We start from the raw sequence: 6,264 nt of genomic DNA, 5'->3' as shown, positions 1-6,264 counted from the left end.
TCTCCATAAAAACATTGTGAATGTAGAAAAAAGACAAGTAAAACATTGAAGGTGCAGAAGGAAGTATTTTTTTAGTTTGAATTTATTTCAGAACACAAAAGAAAATGCAGAACACATTTATTTCTTATTCTTAGTAATAATAATAATAATACACACACATATATATATAGATATATCTCTATCTATCTGTCTATCTATCTATCTATCTATCTATCTATCTATCTATCTATCTATCTATATGTATTTAATGCTTTAGTTCATTAGAATTGGATATGAAAATTTTTACATTCCATGGGGAAAAACTGTGAAATGAAATATTCACAGGAAAACTTAAGAGCAGATTTACTTTGAAGAAATTCAAATTAACAATTTGCAAAACAATCTGATAAAACACTCCCACACTCTAGAACTTGGGTCAACTTGAAGCACTGAAGACTGTTCACTGTACAAGGTCAGAATATACTGTTAACACCCATTTCAACGTGGACAACTGACACTTTGAATTGTGAAACATGTTGGAACTTCCCAGGAAACAAATTAGTGATTTAAAATACATAAACAGGATAGCAATGATTATCTTTTAAAAGGTAATTAAAATGATTGCCTGAAAAAATTGAAAATTAAATCATCCACCGTTAACTTATTTTTTAAGACAAAATGCTGAAGAAATAAAATGTGTAAAACTATGAAAAGGTTGAATTCTGATACTTTTAAATGCTACCAATAATTTGTAAATAGAAAATAAAGACATGTGCATGTATAAAGATTCTGGGAACATGCCCAAACATTTATTTTATATCACTGTCAGAAATGAGGGGTGGGGGAATTCTTTTTGTAGTAGAAAATTGTTGATAATGAGGATGGGAATTAAAAAATCTAGAAATAAAGGAACTGTGCTTATAAGTAATAATTCTAAGAATTAAAGGTGAATCCATATTTTAATCTGTATTTTATCTTTCTAACTATAGAAACAAAATAGATTAAAGATAAGGCAGGCAGGAAAGAAGAGATTGCTGAATCTGAAAAGACGACACAGATGCGGGTTTGAAATGGAACGTTTTATTTTATACTGAGTTGTTGTGTTTTTTACTATTGTTTCATATTTTTTGTTGGTGTGCTTAGAAAGTTTATATACATTGTGTTTCACACTATTATTCATTTTGATTCTATTTTATAGATTCTCATACATTATGTTTTATAAAATTAATAACCATTGGATATTGCCCAGTATTATTTACCCTCTTTTCTCTGATCCTTCCCGTCCTCTCCCTCCACCCATCAAACTGTGCAACCCTGTGGTCTCTGACGACAACTTGTTTGGATAGAAAGTCTTAAAGTTCTCATTAACTCATATTTTGCATTCTTGTTGCTGTGTGCTGTAGAGTTAGAATTGACCCATAGCTGACGCTGCAGTGCGTTTACAGAGGCAGTAAACCACATGGAAGAAGACTTCTATCCTTTCTCCTGAGAGCAACTTGTGGATTCAGATCTCCAAAATGAAACCCAGAAACACCACTTTAATTTTGGTAGAAATCCACATAGAGAAGTGGCCAGCTCTGGTAATTTTAGAAAATACAATTACTTATTTTGTTTGGATTGGTTGCCTTTGAGTGGCTTTTCATACTCATGGCAACCTCGTATGTGACCAACATCTGCTCAACAACTGACGTGGGGTTGTTTATTTACTTTTTCCCCTCTCCATTTTGCATTGTTTTGCATACAGACTTTGTATGCATTGTGTTTCACACTCTCCTTCATTCACATCATGTTTCATACAATCATTCTCATTCATTATGCTTTATACAATCAATCACCATTAAATGATGCCCATCGTTACTCTGTCCTTCCAGATCCCCACTGGATCTTTCCCATTTCCTTTGCCCCCTCCCTCCATCCAACAAATTATGTGACTTTATGATTTCCCCCCCTGCCCACCCTCACCCCTCTGTTTCTACCTCTTTCCCCCCTTGGATCCCCATAGGTGTTTTAGCAGTTATCCTTCTGTTTTTAAAATAATGATCCTAAGCAGTATTTCTCATTATGAAACTGAGTTACTTCACTCAGCATAATGCTTATTATGTTGTAATTTTGAAATTTTCGAGAACGTACCAATCACATATTCCATCATGAGAATGTACCACAATTTCCCAATCCATTCAATTGTACTTGAACATTTGGGCTGCTTCTATGTTCTTGCGATTATGAATCATGCTGCTATGAACACTGGTGTACAACTAAATCTCTGTTTGTGTCCCAGTTTTGATCTTTTTGGGATTTTAGAAGTATATTAGCAGGACTTTCTTTTCCAATGCCTGTAGTGGACTGCTAAAAATTTGACTGGCAACTGCGCACAGTAACTCTTTGTGTTGTGAAGAGAATTTTGTCATTATTTCCAAACTGTGGTCTCAACTGAACTTTAGTTGCTATTTCCAGTTCTGAAAGATTGTCCCCAATTCTTTTTCATATGCTGCTGTATGTGTTGAAAAGTAGACTGCAACTCTATGCATCATAGCTCTGAACCTTGCCCTACGTGACCCAGTCCCACTGTCTTAGACACATCTACCTCCCTTATCCCTGTAATTGTGTCAATTCATCTCATCCTGGGTCTTCCTCTCTTATGTTGTTCCTCCACCCTTCTAAGTATGATGTCCTTTTCCAAAGACTGGCCTCTCTTGGCCACATGCCCAAACTATGTGAAACAGAACTTAAGAATAGTTGCCTCTAAAGGAGAACTTTGATTTCACTCTCTCCAAGAAAGGCCTACTTGTTCTCCTGGCGGTCCAAGATATGTTCAGTACTTTTCTCCAGCACCACAACTCAAAGGCATCAATTCCTCTTCTGTCATCCTTAATCATTGTCCAACTCTCTGATGCATAGCAAGTAATTGGGACTACCATAGCCTGGATTAGTTACAATAAGGGTGCTTCAAATTCTTGACTCTTGGGACCAAGGGTGTTGATTAAGGATCCAAGTAAGCAAAATGGTTGACAACTTCAATCTTATCTTCACTTATCATGATATTACCTAATGACCCTGTGGTTAAGAATTTTTGTTTTCTTGATGTTGAGAAGGAATCCATATTGAAGGCTATAGTTGATCTTCTTAAGCAAGTACTTTCAGCAGGCAAGATTGTGTCATTACAGTTTCTTAATGCAGGGTCATGATGAGTCTTCCTCTAATCCTGATGATATATTATTATTCATATCATTTAGCTTTTGAGATGGTTTGCTTTTCATGCATAATGAATGTTGTTATTATTGTTGAGTACAATAGAGTTGTAACTGACTCATAGCTGACCCTCTGGCCAGTTTTTAAAGGCAGGTAATTAAAGGGAAGGAGATTGCCCATTCTTCTCCTGTGGAACAACTAGTAGCCTTGAATTGTGTGCCTTTGGGACTGCAGCACAGCTTCTTGCTACTAGGCCACCAGAGCTCATATTGCATACATATAGGGAAAAGGTTATAGAACTGATAAACGTTTTTCTTGATTTTAAGCCATTTAGTATTCCCTTGCTCTGTTTTGACAACAGCTTGTTGGTCTAATTTTTGCAAAAGCACAATTAAATTTTCTGGGATTCCCATTCTTCTCCTCAGTGTTAGCCATTATTTATTATGATTCACATAGTCTAATGACTTCGTATAGTCAATAAAAAACAATAGACCTACCTCGCTTTAGTACTGTTGGCTTTAAGTCAAGATACATCTAACATCAGCAATCATATCCCTAATGCCACTTCCTCTTTTAAACCCATCTTGAATTTCTGATAGTGCCCTGTTGATGTATAATTTTAAACATTTTTGGCTGATCTCCAGAAAGATTTTACTTGAACGTTATATTAATGATGTTGTTCAAGAATTTCTATATTTTGTGGAATATAAAAGATTTGGATACTCAGCCTTAATTTTTTTAAATTTACTTTCTTTTTGTTGTTTAAAAGAGACTTAGAAGGGCATAAATTATTTCCACAATTTCTACATACATGATCCATTTCTATTTATTAAGTCCTTCATGTTGCGCAAACAGTCAAATTTTCTTTTTACAATTATTCCGTATCTATTAAGATAAACTCATTGCTTTCTAAGCTTCCTATATGTCTCCAGTTCCTATTTTTTTCAGTTTGATCTCATAGAGCTAGTTCTTTAAAAGAGTACAGTATTGGGCTCTCTGCTCCTCTTCAGCTGACAGATTGTCCTCTCATCTCTTACAGCCTCAGCCACATCCCTGAGACATGATGGTGAAGGTCAGAGTAAATGGATTTGGCTTCATTGGACACCTGGTCACCAGGACTACTTTTACCTCTAGTAAAGTGAATGTTGTTGCCATCAATTACCCTTCATTGAACTCAACTGTATGGCCTATATGTTCCAGTACTGTCAAGGCTGAGAATGAAAGCTGGTCATCAATGGGAAAGCCATCATTATCTTCCAAGAGCGAGATCCCACCAACATCAAGTGGGGTGATGCTGGTGCTGAATATGTTGTGGAGTCCACTGGTGTCTTCACAATCTTGGAGAGGCTGAGGCTCACTTGAAAGGTGGTGCCAAACAGGTAATCATCTCTGCTGTTTCTGCCCATGCTTCCATATTTGTGATGGATATGAACCATGAAAAAGTATGACAACTCTCTCAAGATTGTCAGCTATGTGTCCTGTACTGCCAACTTCTTGGCTCCCCTGGCCAATGTCATCCATGAAAATTACAGCATCATTGAGGGATTCGTGACCATAGTCCAGGCTACCACTTCCATCCAGAAGACTGTGGATGGCCTCTCTGGAAAGGTGTGGTGTCATGGCTGTGGATTTACCCCGAACATCATCCCTGCATTTACTGGCACTGCCAAGGCCGTGGGCAAGGTGATGACTGAGGTGAATAGGAAACTTATGGGCATGGCTTTCCATGTTCCCAATCCCAATGTATCAGGTGTGGATCTGACCTGTTGTCTCGAGAAAGCGGCCAAATATGATCACATCAAGAAAGCAGTAAAACAAGTATCAGAAAGGCCCCTCAAGGACATCCTGGGATACAGTGAAGACCACGTTGTCTCCAATGACTTTAACAGTGATACTCACTGTTCCACTTTTGATGCTGGGGCTGGCATTGCCCTGAATGACCACTTTGGCAAACCCATTTCCTGATATGATGATGAATTTGTCTACAGCAACTGGGTGGTCAACCTGACGGTTCACATGGCCTCCAAAGAATAAGAGTCCCTTGGACCACCAGCCCCAACAATAGCACTAAAAGAAAGAGAGACCTCAGCTGCTGGGGAGTCTTTACCGCAACTCAATCTACCCCCACACTGAGCATCCTGCATCCTTTACACATTTTCCATGCAGTCTCTCCTGAGAAAGAGAGGAGTTGGGAGAGCTCATCAATAAAGTACACTGTACTCAGCCACAAAAAAAAAAAAAATTTTTAAATAGAAAAATTAATACAATATTGAAAGCAGAAATCATAATGTATTTTTAAAAAAGTTTCCATTGGTTGTAGAACACTAGGCTGAATCTAATATTTTCCACCATGACAGTCAAGTAGAGATGTTATAACCGAGTGGCAAGGAGTTGTGCTGCCAATCCAAATACATGCGGTTTGAAACCACAAGCTGCTCCTCAGTAGAAGAATGGTAAATTTCCTCCTGTATGTTTTTCTGTTTCTGAAAACTCACTAGAGGAAGATCTATGAGTTAATTCTGACTCAACAGTACATAACAACAACAATTCTACTATTTTAGGATTAATTATAATGTTTCTTCATTGTTTCCCCATAAAATAATATCTTTCTATTCCGCCTACTTTTTAAATACTGCACATTCTCTTCTTTTCTTTTTGTTTTCTTTTTTTGTCAGTGCATTTAGTTATAGTTGACATTTTGTTTATTGTGTCTGAAGTTTTTATTTTTGTGTGTCTGTGACTTAATATTTTGGATAAAATATGGGTTAATTTTAGCCAACTTGAAAAAAATATTTTCTATGCACATCCAAAAACTTCTCCAAAAGGATAAAAAGGGAAGCCACAGACTGGAAAAAAGTATTTGGGAATGATATGTCAGCTAAGAGACTTATATCTAGAATCTATAAAATACTTGAGCACCAGAACAAGATAAACAATCCAATTGAAAAATGGGCACAGGATATGAACACACACTTCACCAAAGAAGACATTCAGGCCAATAAGCACATGAAGAAATGTTCAAAATCACTAGCTCTAAGAGAGATGCAAATCAAAACAACTATGAGATATCATCTCACCCCAGTCAGAATAGCAAAA

The 6,264-nt window shown here is 36.8% G+C and overlaps 1 pseudogene; it reads left to right on the top strand.

The window, feature by feature from the left end:
- The first annotated feature begins 4,231 nt into the window (after nucleotides 1-4,231).
- Nucleotides 4,232-5,202, top strand: LOC102859683 (annotated as a pseudogene).
- The last annotated feature ends 1,062 nt before the right edge of the window (nucleotides 5,203-6,264 follow it).

This window comes from Elephantulus edwardii, unplaced genomic scaffold (genome assembly GCF_000299155.1).
Source record: "Elephantulus edwardii isolate Elephantulus edwardi_28Jun2011 unplaced genomic scaffold, EleEdw1.0 scaffold00058, whole genome shotgun sequence".
NCBI lineage: Eukaryota > Metazoa > Chordata > Mammalia > Macroscelidea > Macroscelididae > Elephantulus > Elephantulus edwardii.
Note: the sequence above shows the minus strand (reverse complement) of the source record. Positions and strands in the feature narration are given on the sequence as shown.